The following is a 19,183-nucleotide window of genomic DNA, read 5'->3' as shown; positions in this document are numbered from 1 at the left end:
ACAACACACTTCCACATCAAGCAAGACCAAAGTTACCTGTAAACATTAACGTAACTCTATTCCACAGGTGTTTCGAGCAGGTGATAGGAAGGCACAGGAGGTAACAGGCATCCCTCCTCTACCTAAGATTATAGTGTCCCACCTTGCCTCATGCGTCCCCTACCTTCCTCTCCCTCTTTTCCTCTTACCCGCGTTTCCCTCTTCTCTCTCTTCTATGCGTCTCATTCTCCCCCCTCCTCCTCCTCTTCCTCTCATTCGCCTCTTCCTCCTTTTGTCCTACGCTTTTTGTTTTTATCTTTCTATATGTATGTTTTTTTATATCTTTTTCCCATATTTTTCTTTACTCATTCCTCTCCCATTTCTCCTTTCCCAATTTCCTTTACCTCATTTATCTTCCCTCCTCTTCCTCTTATCTAACCTATCCTTGTTTCATTTTTTCCTCTCCTTCCAACTCACTCCCTTACCTCCCCTTACATCCCTATACCTTCCCTCCACACCCCTTCCTTCTCCCTACATCTCCTTCCCTGCTTTCCATTTCCATCCTTCCCTCCATTCCCTTCCCCTCCTTTTCCTTCCTTCCCTCCACTCCCATTCCCTCCCTTTCCTTCCTTCTTCTTACCTCCCATAGTAAGAGGAGGGAAGTGGGTTAGTGGTGAAGGTACAGAAGAGGGTTAGAAGGAAAGATGTCCCCCTCACCCCAATCCCACACCTCTCAACCCCCTCCCCACCATCCACCCTCTCCCATCCCTCCATCTCCACCCCCACCCCCCCAGCAACAGGTCCCCCAGCGAGGCAAAGTGAGTCAAGAACATAAGAAAAGATAAAAAAAAATAAAAAGGATGTAAAAAGAGAAGGACATATCGAGGATGAAATTACCCCTTCCCTAATTGGTAAGATGAGCTTCAAATTAGCGTGTTTTTCTTTTTGTTTTCTTGTTCTTTTTTTCTTACGGAAGTTGTTGTTGTTGTTGTTTACGGTGTCTTTTATTATATGTTGTTTTCTTTAATTGTGGTTCGCTCCGTTTCGCTTCTTGGTTTCTTACTGTTTTACTTTTTATTTTTGGTGGTTGGGTTGATTGGTTGCTTTCTTTCGCCTCCTTGTTGGGCTTTGTTTTCTTCCTTTTTTCTTTTTTTGTTTCCTCTTTGCGATGTATCTTTTACGTGTTTTTTTTCCGCCTCGTTGTTCTTTGTTTATTCTTTTTTCTCTCTTTTGTTTCGTTTCCTCGTTGCAATATTTCTTTTTCTATAGTTGTTTGGTTTTCCTGCACCGTCGTTTGTTTGTTTTTGTCTTTTGTCATTTTTTTTCCCACTTTGCAATAAACATTTTCTTCTGGTTATTTTTTTGTCTCGTAGGTCCTTGTTTTTACTCCTTTATCTTTCTTTTGTTTTGTTTTTCATTTATCTTTGCTTTAACTTTCTTATCTTTCTTTCTGTTTCCTCTGCAATCTATTTTTGTTATGCCTTGACCTCTTATTCTCATTCTTCTCTTATTATTCTCTCTCGTCTCCTCGTTCCCTGATTCCTTTTAACGATGCTCATCTTCTATTACGTAAAGTCTCGACCCTTCAAATTCTTCTCTCTCTTATTTATCTCGTCTCCTTGTCCTCATTATCAACCCCTCCTCTTCCCCTTCCCTCCCTTTATCTCCTCGTTTTTTCCCTCCTTCCCCTCTTCTTTTTTCCTACCCGCGTGCCTCCCTTAGCTCGGTCAAGGCAGGCATCTCCTCCTCCTCCTCCTTACCTTGAACCGCCGCCTTATACAGAGTGACAGTCCCCTACCGCCCTGTCCAACCCTTGCTTCGACTGTCTCTCCCATACCTCAACCCTTCCTCCCTCCTCTTTCCTCTTCCTCCCCTCATTTATTCCCTCTCTTCCTCTTCCTTTCTGAGTGTCTTATTCTTTCTCCCTCAGTACCTTCTCTCATGCACTCGCTTTTTCCTCTTCCCTCTCTTCTTTGTTTGTCTCATTCTCTCCTCCTTTTCCTCCTCGCACTCGCTTCTTCCTTCTTTTGTATGCCTATTTTTCTCTTTCCTCCTGCCTCCTTCTCTCTCTCCATTTATTCCTTCCTGTCTTCTTTCCCTCACTCTTCCTTCCTCCTCCTCCTCCAACTCACTCTTCGCTTTACTAACTTTCCTCCTTTCTATACGTATCTTCTTTTATCCTCTCTTCCTTACCTCCATATCATTCCTACCTTTCCTTTTATTCCTCTCCATTCCTTTGTTCATTCCTCTCTTCATGCCTCTTTTTTCATTCATCTCTTCATTCCTCTCTCTACGTCCATCTCATTCCTGCCTTTCCGATTCACACTCCTACACTCCTACACTCCTTCCTCCCCCTACCTCACCCTTCCCATGTTGTTCCTCCCCTGCTATACCTACGTCCAGGCCCTGCATACTCTCTTGTCCTTCTCCTACCCTTCCTTCCTTTCCCCTGTCAGTCTTCATCCCCCTCTGCATCCCCTACTTTCTCTCCACTCCTTTCCCCTTCCTTTTCTCAACTCCATTTCTTTCCCTTCCCCTTTTTTCCTCACTCCTTCTCTTCCCTTCCATTCCATTCCCTACCTACCTACCTTCCCCTTTCATTCCTTACCTCCCTTTCCATCCCTTACTTTCCCTTCACTCCATTCCCCTACCATCCCCTTCCTTCTCTCCACTCCCTTTCCTTCCCTTCCCCCTTTTTTCCTCACTATCTTCCTTCCCTTTAATTGCATTCCCTATCTCCCCTCCACTCCCTTCTTTTCTCTCTCCCTTCATACGCCTCCCTCCCTTCACCTGTGCCCCGCCCTTACCTAGTCTCTGCCTCACTGACCCTTCACCCCTCCCTTCCCTCCGCCCTTCCCTCCTCCCTTCTTATCCTTCCTCACGTCTCACTCCCTTAACTCTCCCTTCTTCTTCCCTTTCAGACTACCATCATGACATATAATTTACCGTGTTGCAGTATGCCAATTCTTTATCTTCTCTTCATGTCATTTCCTTCCCTTCATTTTATCCTTTTTATCTTCTTTTATCCTCCCGTCTTCTTTAATTCTTCCTTCTTCCTTCTTCTTTACCTCATGTCTTTCCATTATACCATTTTTTTTTCTATCGTCTTTCCTTCCCTCTTCTCTTGTTATCCTTCCTCGCGTCTTACTTCTTTTATCCTTCTATCTTCCTCTTCAAACACAATCATGACATTTGACTTACCTGTTGTCCCTATATTATGTCCGTTTTTTATTCTCTATTCACTTTTCTTTCCCTTCTTCATTCTTACCCTTCCTCACGTTCTATTCCTTTAATCCCTTCCTCTTCTTCCCTTCAAACACACTATCATGATATTTAATTCACTTCTTGTACTTTTATTATATCCATTTTCTTTTATTCTCCATCCACTTCCCTTCTCTCCTCTCATCTCATTCTTTCTCACGTTCCTTTCATTTAACCCTTTCCTCCTCCTCCTCCCCTTAGGCACACAATCATGATATTCAGTTCACCTGTTATCCTTGCATTATACTTTTTTTATTCCCTATCCCTTTTCCTTTCGTTCTTCCTTCTTATTCTTCCTCACGTCCCATTTCTTTAACTCTTTCTCTATTCCCCTCCGCAGACATACACTCAAGACCTTTTTTTTTATCTCTTGTCCTTATATTATACTTTTTTTTATTCTCTATCCCTTTTCCTTTCCTCCTTCCTTCTTATTCTTCCTCACGTCCCATTTCTTTAACCCTTTCTCTATTCCTCTCTTCAGACATGCACTCAAGACCTGTTTTTTTATCTCTTGTCCTTATATTATACTTTTTTTATTCTCTATCCCCTTTCCTTTCCTTCTTCCTTCTTATTCTTCCTTACGTTCCATTTATTCAACTCTTTCTCTATTCCCCTCCTCAGACATACACTCAAGACCTCTTTTTTTATCTCTTGTCTTTATATTATACTCATTCTTTATTTTCTTTCCCGGTCGCCGCCTCTCCCTCATTTATGCTCCCTACTGTCTCCCTTTTTTGCCCTTCTCTTTTCCCCTATTCAAACACACTATGAGTTTTTTTTCTTATCCTGTCCTTGCATTATTCAAGTTCATCTTCATCCTTCCGTCTTTTTCTTCTTCTTCTTCTTCATGTCTCACTTTTTTTTTTATCTTTCTCTTTCTTTCCTTCAACCGTACCCTTATGACATTCAATTTACCTCCCATTCTTTATTTTTTTCTCATTCTCTTCCTTTTCCCATTTCTCGTTCTTCCTCAGGTCTCAGTTCTCTAACTCTCATTTTTCTTCTCTGTTTATTCCTTTCTCTCTTTCCTCTTTCCTTCAGTCTACGATCATGACGCTCAATTTTCCTCCTGTCCTGTATTACGCCTCTTCCCTCTCCTCTGTCCACCCTCTCATCTCTTCTCTCTTCCCTTCTTATCCTTCCTCCCGTCTGTCTCTCCTCCGGTCCTATCATCAAGGCATTTCAATTTCCTTCTGTCGTTGCAATATGGACCTTCCCTTCCCTTTCCTCCTCTCTCTCTCTCACTCTCTTGTTTTATCTTATCTTTAATGTCTATGCCCTGTTCCTTTATTATTACTTCCTTCCACCCCACAATTTCTCTGCATTTTTTTTGTTTCATTATAGTTTTCTTTTCATTATTACTGCATTTTTCTGTTCTGTGGTTTCTCTCTCTTTCTACCTGCCCTTTCATCTTTTTGCTTTTTTTCTGTGTTGTGTTGGGTTTTCTCTCTCTCTCTCTCTCTCTCTCTCTCTCTCTCTCTCTCTCTCTCTCTCTCTCTCTCTCTCTCTCTCTCTCTCTCTCTCTCTCTCTCTCTCTCTCTCTCTCTCTCTCTCTCTCTCTCTCTCTCTCTCTCTCTCTTTCCTTCTCTCTCTCTCTCTCTCTCTCTCTCTCTCTATTCTTCTTTCTCTTCTCTCTTCTTCTCTCTTCTCTCTCTCTTTCCTCTTCTCTCTCTTCTCTTAACTCTCTGTGTTTTCCTCCTTATATTTTCTTTGTCCTGTGTTTGAGTCGTTACAGTTGTCTAATTATTGCATTCCGTATTCTTTATGATGACAGTAATGAGCTTGAAACAGAGAGTGTGGGAAGAGACAGAGGAAGGAAAGGAACAAAAAAACAAACATGACCACCGCTATCATCAACATCAACACAATCACCACCAACACACATCTGCACTGAAACACATCCCATACCACCACCTAATTGTACCCCTATACCATGAACCACCCTCATCACCGCCACCGTCATCACCATCACCACCAATGACCACCACGACCTTCTCCTCCTCCAACGACCAGAGAAAGTTAGACACATACAAGACTCCCTCCCATTCTTCCCTCCCCCTTCCCATCCAGAACTCGACTCTCTCCTCACCGTCTCTTTCAACCTTCCCCCTTCCTTTTCCTTCCCTACATTCCTTCCCCTTTCCTTCTTTTTTTTCCTATCTTCCTTTAGTTTAACCTCCCTTCCCCTCCTTCCCTCCCTTCCTTCCATCCAGAACTCGACTCTCTCCTCACCGTCTCATTTAACCTTTCCCCTTCCATACATTCCCTTCCCTTTCCTTCTTTTTTTCCTATCGTCCTTTAGTTTAACCTCCCTTCCCCTTCCTTCCCTTTCCCATCCAGAACTTGACTCTCTCCTTCCCGTCTCTTTTAACCTTCCCCTTCCTTTTCCTTCCCTACATTCCTTCCCCCTTCCTTCTTTTTTCTCCTATCTTCCTTTAGCTCAACCTCCCTTCCCCTCCCTTCCTGAACCTATATCTACCTTCTCACTTCTTCCCCTTTCTCCCCTTTTATTATCCTAACGTCCCCTTCCTCCCCCTACATTCTCTGCCCTTTCCTTCCCCTTTTTTTTATTCCTATCGCCCAATTGCTTAACCTACCTTCCCTTCTGTTCCTTCCTCCCTACTTACCCCTTCCATTTCTCACTTACCCTTTCATTCCCCTCCCTTCTCCTCTTTTCTACAGTCCCATTTTTCCTATCTCCTTCCTTTCCTCCCTCCTCTGCCTCCTTTTCCTTTCCCTACCTTCCTTACTTCCCTTCCCTTTCACTATTTTCCCCAACCGTTCCATTCCTTACCTTAGACTTTCATATCTTCTCTTCCTCCCCTTTCTTTCCCTATCACCCATACCACCCCTTCCTTCCCCTACTTCTCCCTTCCTCGCATACCTTCCACCGGCCACTCAGCGCCCTTCACCTCCAATCAATCGTGGGTACAGGTAAGAGAACAGGTGCTCCGGACAGGGACATCATCGACTCGTCTCCTTCACGACACAACCAGACACGACCATCACTCCAGAAGAAGGACGAGGAGGAGAAGAAGGAAGAGGAGCAGGAGAAGAAGAAGTAGAAGAAAGAGAAAGAGAAGAAGAAAGAGGAGGAGGAGGAGCAGGAGAAGAAGTAGAAGAAAGAGAAAGAGAAGAAAAAAGAGGACGAGGATAGAGAGGAGGAGGAGGATAACAAGAAAAGGTGATACTGGAAAAAAAAAAAGAGACAGAAAACGAGGTAAGAAGAAAAGAAAAACAGCCTCATCCTCTCCATGTTTTTTGTCCCTTCTCTGTAATTCCTTAACGTCAGATCCTGCGACGTGCTCCTCGGGGCGGCTTTTCAACCCCTCAACGAGTCGTAATGAGAGGCTAAATAACGACCCAGAGGAACTTACGACCACGTGGACGACTAAGTGACGAGCGGAGGTGTGCGAGAGGCTGAGTGACGGTGTTGGGTGGTTGCAGGTGAGAGAGAGAGAGAGAGAGAGAGAGAGAGAGAGAGAGAGAGAGAGAGAGAGAGAGAGAGAGAGAGAGAGAGAGAGAGAGAGAGAGAGAGAGAGAGAGAAACTGCATTCGACTCCAAGATGAAGTGCGTGTGTGTGTGTGTGTGTGTGTGTGTGTGTGTGTGTGTGTGTGTGTGTGTGTGTGTGTGTGTGTGTGTGAAGATCGAGAGCTCAACAGGCAGCGTGGGACAGGGGGGGGGAGGGGGGGAGCGTAGGGGCGACAGAAGGGGTGCCGGATCAAGTGGTGTTTGGCAGCAGCTTGCACGGCTCACCTGGGATTACCTGCCGCCTCTTCACCTGTCCTCCCGCCCCTACACCTGTGCGTCCGCCCACTCATTCAAACGCCTCCACCTGCCACCCCAGACTCCCCCAGCTTTCCACACCCACACACTCCCACTCCTTCCTCTATCTCTCCACATGAATCGCTCCACGCCCTCTCCCCTCCCTCCCCCGCTTTCAACTCCACTCTGCTTTACAATATATAAACAGGAAAGGATACATAAGTGAATAGATGATAAAATGAGACATATCTAATCGTGTTTTTTTTATGAGAGACGTGATAAGACGGAAAGGTCCCATGGAGATTTTTTTTTATGACGTATTTTCGTTGCTCTGTCTGTCTATTCTGTCGCGTAGTCAACCGTCCACGTTTTATTGATACTCTACTCCATCAGCTTGCGTTTGTATAGGCCTTGTGCTCCGAGGGTAGAAGGACTTTTTTTTTTTTTTACAGCCGAGGAGACAGTGCAAGGGCGTGAAAAAAAAGAAAACAATAATGAAAAAAAAAAAGCCCGCTACTTACTGCTCCTAAATAGAGTAGAGTGTCCAGTTTGTTGCTAAATTTCCATTATTGCCACATTTATACAGCTATCAGAAAAAAGTGTCTTCCTACGTCACCTCTGGCAATGGTGTGGCTTCGCTTTACTGAATAAATACCAAAACGATACGAGATAATTAACTTTGACTCCGCGGGAATAAACACAAACAAATCCTCGAGGCAAGACATAACAGCGATGAATGGCCCGCACGGTGCCTCTTAAGTCACTGACACTTGAGCGTCGCGGGGCATTAGTGAGAAAAATAAACATCTTGAATAGACTTCCTTTCTGTTGGCGAGGAGGCAGCCGCTCAGGAAGAAAAAATTGGTGGCAACAACAAAAAAGAGGAAATATAATAATCATGCCAACGATGTACAGCTCAAAAAATATTAGTTATTCCGTACGTCAGTTAACAACAACAAAAAAATATACATGTGTTGAGTGTAAGCTAAGGAGTTAGAAAGAGAGAGAGGGGTGTCAAATTGGAGTGACCTTACTTCTTTCTACCACGGACTGTCTCGTGCTGTGAAGGTCGAGGGGAGGAAAACATTTTGCAACCCGAGTAAGATCACCAACACGAGGCATGAATTAAAGACTAGAGCGAAGGGACTTCAGTTCATTAAGACAAGAGGAGCATTTTGTGACGCCTTAACACTCAGTAACAACCACAGACACCCTCGTGCAGTGGGGCAGAGGCGAAGAAAACAATTTGGTCGATATGTCAGACGCTTCTTCCTCACTATTTCCAGATGCCTAAAAGGAGATTAATCAGATTCAAATGAGGGTTCGTCCACGTTCATGGTGCAGAAGAAGAGTCAGACTACCCCCAGGATCATAACAGTGCCCATGGAAATGCCCAAAACTCCTACGAAAGCCTTGTCAAACGTGTGTGTTGGACGCCGAGGTGTTTATGAATATGACCCTTTGTGACCCGCTCAAGTAAACCGGCACTGAGTATTCACGAGTAAAGAGAAGGGTGTGGAGTGCATGAGGACAGGATGAGGAGCTGTTTTATTACTCCTCACCCCCTTCCTTGGTTTATCATCCACTTGTTAACTTGTTCCGCTGCCTCCACTCATGCACACCTCCCCTCCACCTCCACCTCCTCCACCTCCACCTGTCACTAGAGATGCCTGGTGATGAGGTGGCGACACAGGTGAGTACGCGTGGACACAGGTGGAGGCGAAGGTGCGATGGGGGATTTTTTTTTTTTTTTTTTTTTTGTATGTGTGAGTTTGTCAAGTTTTTGTTTGTTCGTCTGCCTTTCCTCTTGCCCCTACGCCTCCTCCCCCCCCCCTCTCTCTCTCTCTCTCTCTCTCTCTCTCTCTCTCTCTGAGCCTACAAAGCAAATAAAAGGATAAAACACACACACACACACACACACACACACACACACACACACACACAGACACACACACACACACACACACACACACACACACACACACACACACACCTGCTGTTTATCACTCACCTGCGAGTGTTCCCGAGCGGGACTAATTAATCTCCCCTCGCCGGGACTCTCGTAAATCACGCGTCTTGGCCAAGCACTGCGACAAACAATGGAACAACAACGCAAACGAATAGTAGAGGAAAAAAGGGTAAAGCATATAAAAAATGCAGAGAATAAGACACACATGAACACACGCAATCAATAGAGGAAAAAAACACCACAAATGAAAGACAAAACAAATAAAAGACGGAACAAATAACGACAAAAAAAACCCGCAAACAATAATGAATAAAAGACAAGAAACAAAAAGGTAGAACAAACGAAGAACATCACAAACAAAAAAAAAAGCGATACAACAAGGAAGACAAAACAAGTAAAGACAAGAGTAAAAAAAAAACAATAAAAATGGACAAGAAATAAAAAGACAGAAGAAATAAAGAGCAACACAAACCAAGGAAAAAAATATAGATTAATAAAAAGACAACGAAGAAAAAACAACACAAACGATAGAAGAAAATAAAGACAATATCAAGAGAGGGAGAGATAAACAACGCAAATAAAATATGAAAAAAAAAACTCTGGAGAGGGAGATAAAAAAAGACAATTTCACGAGACGAAGAGAAAGGAAAGAGCGAAAAAAGCGAGAACTTCAAGAGAGAATAATGTAATAAAACGAATTTCAAGCGAGGGAGAGATAAGAAGGTATAACTTTAGGAGCTGGAAAGATAAATATACATAATTTCATGAGAGAGAGAATGATATAAACAGAGAATTTCAGAAGAGGCAAAGACTAAGAAATACAGAATCTCAGAATATAAAGACAGAATTTCAGAATGGGAAGAGATAGACAGAATTTAAAGAGAGGGACAAATAAGGAAAAGTTTCAAGAGAGGGACAGAAAAAAAGACAAATTCAAGGTGAGAGAAATTACAGGAGTCGAAGAGATAAAAAAAAAAGGTGTAATTTCAAGCGAGAAAGAAAAAAAATATCTTGGTTGCAGTCGTTCGTAAGTTTCGGGAGATAAAAAAAAATCGTATGGTATAAAGAGGAGAGAATTTTATGGAGGAAAGATGAAAAATATGACAGAATATCAAAACGAAAAATACAAAAGACAAAATTTCAAGAGAGGGAAAGATAAAAAAAAGAGAGAGAATTTCAAGAGAGGGTGAGATATAAAAAAGAAAAATAGCAAAGGAGGGAGAGATTAAAAAAAATGAATCTAAGAAAGAGAGAAAAAAAGAAAGAATTTTAAGGAAGGAAGAGAAACAGACAGAATTTCAAGACTGGGAGAAAGAAAAAAGAAAAAGAAGTTGAAGAGAAAGAGAAATAAAAAAAGAAAGAATTTTAAGGAAGGAAGAGAGAGAGACAAAATTTCAAGACTGGGAGAAAGAAAAAGAAAAACAAGTTGAAGAGAAAGAGAAACTAAAAAAAAAATATATATCTTGGTTGCGTCCGTTCGTAAACTCTCGCCCGCAGCGTGTCGCCACATCGGCTTGAAGTGAAAAATTGCTGAACGCGAAGTGTGGAAAGTCAGAACCTCGATAATTATTTTGTGTCAGTGAAATATGTTGCAGTAAATTAATCTTGATACGCTTTTCGTAATCCTTAAACGTGATTACTCCGCTGCTGCTGCTCCTGTTGTTGTTGTTGTTGTTGTTGTTGTTGTTGTTGTTGGTGGTGGTGGTGGTGGTGATGATAAATGTGTTCTTCTTGTTGATGATCCTAGTAATTGTAAATATTGTTAGTGTTGCTGATGGTGACGATGGTGATAATGGTGGTGGTGGTACGGTGATGGTGGTGGTGGTGGATTCGGTAATAGTGAGAATAGTATTAGTGGTGATGGTGGTGATGGTGGTGATATGGTGTGCCAGAATGGTGATGTAGTAGTATAGTGTAATGGTGGTGATGGCAAAGTTGTGGTGATGATAATGGTGGTGGTGATAGCGGTATTAGTGGTTACAGTGGTGATGGTGATGTGGTTTAAGAGAATGGTTGTGAGGTAGTAAGGTGATATGGTGATGCTACTGGTGGTGGTGATGATGGTGGTGGTGATGATGGTGGAAGTCCAAAGAGAAGGTGATTTAAGTAGTCGTGGTGGTGGTGGTAGTGGTGGTGGTGGTGGTGGTGGCGGTGGTGGTGGTGGTGGTGGTGGTGGAGGTGGAGATGGCGGTGAAAGTCAATAATGTTTGTTTTCATAGTTTCTGTTGAGCCAAAACAAGTGAAGAGCCGTGGGTCCTCCTCCTCCTCCTCCTCCTCCTCCTCCTCCTCCTCCTCTTTACTCATCTTTCTCCACCTCCTCATCCCCTCTGATTTTTCACTCATCTCTGTGCATATTAAATTTTCACATATATAAACTATCTCTCTCTCTCTCTCTCTCGACCACCCAGTAGGAGTCGTGAGATGCGTGTCACTCGTCCGTATTCGTATTCGTAATTGTACGCTGTAATTCACGCACCTTTCCGCGACTTCTGAGTTATTACGACGATCTTGAATTACTGCGCCGATCGTGGTTTGGTCTGTATAGGGGCTTGTAACGCCTCGCTCTCTCTCTCTCTCTCTCTCTCTCGGAAGGCGGTCAGCTCTAATGGCCCTTTTCTCCTCGTGGACTTCTTTCCTCCTCCTCCTCTTCTTCCTCCTCCTCCCCCCCTTCCTCCCTCATTCCTCTTAAGGCCCGGTCACACCGCCCGAACTTTGTTAGAGCGTTCCTTGAACGGTAGGGAGAGGTGGCCGAATTTCAACAACGCTCGTCACCGCGCACAAAATGGGGAAAAAACTGGAAAACACGGGCGTTGCCTTAGCGGTGCACCGCTGAAGTCGGCGTTGCTTTAGCGTTGGTTTAACGGTAGCTAGCGGTAGCGAGCGTTGGTTTAGCGGTGACGCGATCGTTGATAGAGCGGCGTTCTGCGCATGCGGGCGTTGGCTTGGCGGGGGTTTAAATTTGGTTTAGCGGCATACCGCTTTTGACCCACACAACTCTGTCTCTCCTTCTTCTCTCTCTTCTCCTTCTGTCAACAGTTTGTTGCAATCTGAGGAGGTTCTGATTCTGCTGCTGGACTAGTGCACCAATCATACCAAGTCTCTCAGCATCCATGGTAGTACATTTTTTGAGCAAAATTTGATATAAATGAGGTCTGCACTCAACGGCAGCTCGATTCCAAATGGTCTCCTGGTTCATTTCTCCCCGTATTTATAGCCAAATTCTGGTCCCGCTTCGACACCTCCATACCAACGCCAAACCAAAGTTCATCACCGCAATGGATCGCTGCTTCAACGTCCGACACCGTTCCAGCAATCATGTGTCCGCTCGTAAAACGCTTACAACCTCTCTGCCAAAGTTTGTGCAACGTTTAAAAACCGCCCGGGCAAAGCTGGTGAATCAGCGGTGGTCCAGCGTTCAAGATTTCTGCGTTGGCGTAGCGGACCCAAGCGTCCACGAACTTGCGTCTAGCTGTGCCACACTTTGACTGGACGTTGTTGTAGCGGTGGTGAACTTTGCCGGAGCGGAAAATTGACCGCTCTTCACCGCTCGCAATATTTTGTGCAGCTCAAAACTTTCGGAGCGGTAGGAGGGACCATCAGCGGTGGCCGAGCGTATACGGCGTTGCCTTAACGGGGGCCAACTTCTGTTTAACGGTGGTGAACGGTTACGAGCGGTGATGAATTTTTTTCACCGCTCCAGGAACGCTCCAGCAAAGTTCGGGCGGTGTGACCGGGCCTTTAAAGCCTTCAGTCTGTCTCTTCCCTACATCTCCTTCCCCTATTCTCCCTCCCTTTCTCATAGCTCTCACCCTTCACCGCGTTACTCTCTCCCTTTCTCCTTACTTTTCTTTATTTCTACTCACTGTCTTTATTCCGTCTCCCCCTTCGCTTCATTACCCATTCCATTACTTTTCTTAATATCTCCTTCTTACTTATGATCCTCCAACTCTTGATTCTTTCCTTCAATCCTCATATCCTTCTCTATTCAGCTCTTCTATATTTTCTACTCATTTTATCTCTTTACTTCTAACCATTCTCCTCTACTAACTCCTTATTCTCCCCTCTACTACATCATTCCTTTCTTCTCTCTTTCTTTTTCCTTGCTTCTCAACCTCTCCTTCCATTCTCTTTTCTCTTCATATCTGTTTTCCTTCTCTCTTTATCCTCCTCCACAAATACTTCTCTTATTTTACTTATCCATTCCATTTTTCTCTCTTTTATTTCTCTCTCACTCTTATTAACAACTCCCTCCTCTCTCCTTTCCTCCTTAACCTTTTATCTTTTCTCTCTCCCCATCTTCCATTCACTCTTCCTTTCCCTCAACCCTCTCCCTTCTATCATCTCCCTAACTCTCCTCAACACGCCCCTCCTCTCTCCTCTCTCCTCTCTTCCTCCACCTTTTATCTTTTCTCTCTCCCCATCTTCCATTCACCCTTCCTTTCCCTCAACCCTCTCCCTTCTACCATCTCCGTAACTCTCCTCAACACGTCCCTCCTCTCTCCTTTCTACCTCTTATTACCTTTCTCCACTAACATCCTGCTTGCCTATCCCCTTCACCACTTCCTTTTCTCCTTACTCTCTGTCCCTTACTCTTCTTTATTCTACTCCTTTCTACTTTTCACTCCTTTCTCCTATCTTATATACTTTAATCTTCTCAACATTTGCACCTTTCTCACCCATGTCTTATTTCTCCTCCTTTATTACTTCTTTACTCCTTACTCTGTTTTTTACTTCACCTTTCCTTATCCTCATTCCTCTCAACATCTCTCCCCTTCATCCCTGTATTTACATTCTCCCTCCTCTCGCACCCTTTTCCATTAATCCATCCATCCGCTCGACCCTATCACCTCTCCTTTCTCTTTCCTCACCTCTCTATATCTACCTGCTACCCCCCCCCAGCCTCCTTGCCCTCCCTCTCCTCTTCCTTCTCCCCCTCAAAGCTCTTCACCACTTAAAAGTAATGAGGGTGGATGGGCGCCGGACAAACGGTGTGGCGGCCGCATACTAACACCTAATACTCATCCACTTGGCGGCGAGAGTGAGGCCGACGCGGGAGTCTTTATCCTGTCGCTGCTTAAGAGGACAAAGAGCGAGGTGTTAGGGCTCCTGAAGGTCGGGAGGAGGAAGGGTTAAGGGGCAGTTTTGGAGATAAGGAGGAAAGAGAGGGAGGTAAAGGGTGTGAGGTGAGACGTTAAGGGAGGAAAGGAGGGTGAGGGTGATGAAAGAAAGGCAGGGAGAGAGGAAGAAATGGGAGGTTGGTGAGCTGAGAAAGGGAGGTGAGAAGTGAAAGGAAAGAAAAGCAAGGAGATGAGTAGGAGAGGCAGAGGGTGGTGAGGGAAGAAAGGGAGGTGAGGAACTTGACGGAAGATATGCAGGGAGATGAAGAAGAGAGGTGAAGCTGGTAAGATTGGTGAGATGAGGAGGGAAGGAAAGATAGGAAGATGAGGGAGGGAAATGAGAGAGATATAAGGGAGGAAAGGTAGGGAGGTTAGGTTGGTTAGGTAAGAAAGGAAGGAAAGATGGAAAGATGAGGAAGAGATGAGGAAGGAAAGGAAGGGAGATGAGGCTGGTTAGGTGAGAAAGGAAGGAGAGATAAAAAGATGAGGGAGAGAGATAAGGAAGGAAAGGAAGGGAGGTGAGGCTGGTTAGGTGAGAAAGGAAGGAGAGATAAAAAGATGAGGGAGAGAGATGAGGATGGAAAGGAAGGGAAGTGAGGCTGGTTAGGGGAGAGAGGAAGGAGAGATAAAAAGATGTGGGAGAGAGCAGAGGATGGAAAGAAGAAAGAAGGAGGGAAAAGAAAGGAGAAAGAAGGAGATGAGGAAGAAAGGGAGGAAAAAATAGTGAGGTAAAGTTAAGCAGGTAGATAAGGCAAGGAGATGATTGTGGCGAGATGAGGTGAGGCAGGGAGGAAAGAAAGAGTCTGAGGGAGGAAAGGAAGGAAGGTAAAGGAGTCTAAAGGAGCCGGAATAAGTCTACGGGAAGTAATGTTTCTTGAGTAAAGTTCTCGGCTGGCGGGAGAGATTTTGGAAGAGAGAGAGAAAGGATTTTACGGTGATATGGCTTGAGAGAGAGATAGATAGATAGATGGATAGATAGATAGATAGATAGATAGATAGATAGATAGATAGATAGATAGATAGATAGATAGATAGATAGAAGAGAGAGAGAGAGAGAGAGAGAGAGAGAGAGAGAGAGAGAGAGAGAGAGAGAGAGAGAGAGAGAGAGAGAGAGAGAGAGAGAGAGAGAGAGAGAGAGAGAGAGAGAGAGAGAGAGAGAGAGAGAGAGAGAGAGAGAGAGAGAGAGAGAGAGAGAGAGAGAGAGAGAGAGAGAGAGAGAGGGTGTGTTTGTATGTTTTGGTGTGTTTAACTTGTTGTTTTGAGATGTTTGTATTGAAAGATTGGTTTTCATGTCATATTTGATGAGGGAATATTTGCTGGTAGTGTTTGCTTAGTATTATGATGATCTCTCTCTCTCTCTCTCTCTCTCACACACACACACACACACACACACACACACACTTCACGGTGAATCACTCGTATAAAAAGAACGCTGGGAGACAAAAGGTTAAAGTGGAGGACGAAACAAAGCACGAACATTTTTCCTTGAGATGAAATAATGTGTAAAATGTTTAACTGTCGGCTCCATAATATATATCTACTTATCGGCACCATGTTTTTTATAGTTATTATCGGCGCTATATATTTTTGCTATTATCAACACAATATTTTTAATTCCTACAATTTGTATCATAATCATATTTTTACTAACTATCAGCAACATGTTATATTATATTTTTTGTTTCTGACTCAAAACGTTTAGCCTGTTGGATATGAAGTTTCAACTCAACTCAAAACTTCAATCATTTCTCTTATTCACCTTTCGCAAACAATTTTAAACGCCCCAAAAAATAATAATCAGACTATAATTCACTACTTTGGATATATATATTTTTTTCATTTTCAAACAAAATTTTCAAGCATTTACAAAACAAACAACTAAGCATTTCTGTTCTAACATGCGTGAACTCGGATTTCATGTTAACGTTCTTTCCTTGTTTTTGTTTTTGTTTTCTTTTTTACATTTTCTTTCCTTATCATACATATTTTAGTTGCGGGTCGAGGACGGTCCAGGTGGCTCTTATGTGGGCGTGGCGCGCTTAGACGTGGGCGTGGCGAGGAGAGGTAGTGGAGGGAGGGAAGGAGGGAGGGGAGGGAATGGAGGGAGTGGAGGGGCAAAGTAGAGAAAAGGGCGAGGGAGTGTAAACATTTAATAACCCATCATAAAGAGACATTGCAACACACACACACACACACACACACACACACACACACACACACACACACACACACACACACACACACACACACACACACACACACATACACAAACACACAAAACAAGTACACAAGCAAACAATCGTACACCTGGACTCTATATAATAAAACAATAGTAGAAAAAAATGCACCCACGAACATAAAAGCGAAAAAAAAAACAAGAATTCCTCAACCACAAACAACAACACAAACAACATCAACATTATTTTTTCCTATCTAAACAAAACTGAATCATCTTTTACACACATTTCTCATCTAACTTTAGCTCTCAATAAATCCCCACTACACCATCCTTGACCAATCCCTCACCACAACACGCAAACAACTCCCACACTTCCCCCAGACACCTGAGTAACTGACGAAGGTGTGGGAGTGACGGAAGACAGACTGGAGGAGACATACTCATGAAATATAACACCTGGAAGAAGAGAAGGATATAGGAGACAGAAGGAGAAATGCAGGGTTTACATATGAGAAGGGAAGAAGGGAGAGAAAGATGCAAGAATGAGAAGCTGCGAGGGAAGGGACAGGTGATACAGGTGATGCTTAACTTGCGTTCACGTCTCATTTCCTACACTTCATCTAAATTCACAGGTATACAGGAAACGACGGACTCACACACGAACGAAGATCAAGGTGCGATGAAGAAGACTAAGATTGTGAATGATTAAAGATGTCAGGGGTGAAAGGGATGGTGAGTAAAGCAAAGATGAGAAAGAAGAAAGAAGGTGACGGATGAGAGGTGAAGGTGAGTAATGGTGAGTGAAGGTGAAGGCAAGGTGAATGTTTGAGAGGGAAAGTGCGAGATAAGGAATGAATGGAAAGATAAAATAGAAAGATAGATAAAAATAATGATTGTAATGAAAGAAAACAAGAAAAACAAAAGTAGATGCAAACACACACACACACACACACACACACACACACACACACACACACACACACACACACACACACACGTGGTAATGTGGTGGAATGGCTTCTCCTTAACACAAGTGGACCCCAGTTCGAGTTATTGACAGACGAGGCTGGAGAGCTAATGAGGCGAGGACTATTGCAAGAGGGAGGGAGGGAGGGAGGAAGGGAGGGAAGGAGGGAAGGAGGGAGAAAGGAAGGGAGAGAAGGAGGAAGCGAGAAAAGGAGTGAGTGAGTGAGGGAAGGAGAGAAGAAGGAAGATAGGGAGGACGGAAGGAAGAAGGGAGGAAAGGAGGAAAAGGGATAGTGGGAGGGATGGAGGACGTAGGGGAAGGTAGGAAATTTGAAGAGAGAGGGATAAAGTAAAAGAAAAAGGAAGGAGTAGAAGCCGGAAAGGAGGAGAAAGAGGGAGAGATGGGAAAAATAGGAGAGGGTATAAAAGACAGATGAGTGAGGGAGAATGTAAAGGAGGAAGAGGAAAGGATGAAGGGAGAAGGGAGGAGGAGGGATAGAGGGAGGGATAGGGGGTAGATGAGTAGATGAGTGAAGAAGGTAGAGCAAGAGGAAGAAGGAGGGAGGGAAGAGGGGTTTATAGGTATAGGAAGAAAGAGAGGGGTGGAAAAAAGAGGGAGTGAGTAAGAGGAAAAGAAAAATCTAAAAATGAGGGAAAAATTAGAAGTTACAGCGAATCACTTGAGGGAAAATAATGGATGGGATGAGGATAATTAAGGGAGAGGAAGGAAAATTAGGAAAGTTTGAACATAGTATTGGTCTTTATGAGAATTGAGGCGGTGCGCGGGAAAAGTCTAAACGAGGGTAAAGTATTTTGATAATGGATGGAGGAAGAAAGGAAGGATGGAAGGAAGGAAGGAAGGAGGGAAGGAAGGAAAGAAAGGCAGGAAGAAAGAAAGGAAGGAAGGAAGGAAAAAAAGGTAGGAAGAAAGGAGGAAAGGAAGGGAGGAAGGAAGGAAGGGAGGAAGAAAGGAAGGAAGGAAGGAAGGAAGGAAGGAAGGAAGGAAGGAAGGAAGGAAGAAAGGAAGAAAGAAAGGAAGGAAGAAAGAAAGGAAGGAAGAAAGGAAGGAAGGAAGGAAGGAAGGAAGAAAGGAAGGAAGGAAGGAAGGAAAGAAAGGCAGGAAGGAAGGATGGAAGGAAGGAAGAAAGGAAGGAAAGAAGAAAAAAAAGAGAAAGATGGTTGAAAAAAAGTTATGAGGGGAAATGATAGAGTGAAAGTATTAAAACTATAAAAGGAGGAAGGAGATGAGACGAGAGGAATGTGAATAGTTATAGAAGAAAAATAATGAGAGAGAGAGAGAGAGAGAGAGAGAGAGAGAGAGAGAGAGAGAGAGAGAGAGAGAGAGAGAGAGAGAGAGAGAGAGAGAGAGAGAGAGAGAGAGAGAGAGAGAGAGAGAGAGAGAGAGAGAGAGAGAGAGAGAGAGAGAGAGAGAGAGAGAGAGAGAGAGAGAGAGAGAGAGAGAGAGAGAGAGAGAGAGAGAGAGAGAGAGAGAGAGAGAGAGAGAGAGAGAGAGAGAGAGAGAGAGAGAGAGAGAGAGAGAGAGAGAGAGAGAGAGAGAGAGAAATAGAGAAATAGAGAATTAGAAAGAGAGAATGAGAGACAGAAAGAGAGAGACAGAGCGTGAATGAGACAGAGAATGAGACAGAGAATGTGAGATAACAAGTGACAGAGAATGAGAGACACAATGAAAGAGACAAAGAAAGAGAGAAAGAAAGAAAAAGAAAACACCACGCACAGGTACAAAAAAATAGTCTCCAATTAGGCGTGAAATCGGTAATAGCGGCCCGGCCCAGCTTTTTACCGCGTCATGAGAGGCTGAGAAGGCGGCTGTCGGGGGAGGACTCTTCTGCGCACCCCCTTCCCCCCCCCGCCCATTACTTGACACGAGGAGGAGGAGGAGGAGGAGGAGGAGGAGGAGGAGGACTCGAAAAGCTAAACAAAGAAAC

This window comes from Eriocheir sinensis, chromosome 63, assembly GCF_024679095.1.
Source record: "Eriocheir sinensis breed Jianghai 21 chromosome 63, ASM2467909v1, whole genome shotgun sequence".
NCBI lineage: Eukaryota > Metazoa > Arthropoda > Malacostraca > Decapoda > Varunidae > Eriocheir > Eriocheir sinensis.
Note: the sequence above shows the minus strand (reverse complement) of the source record.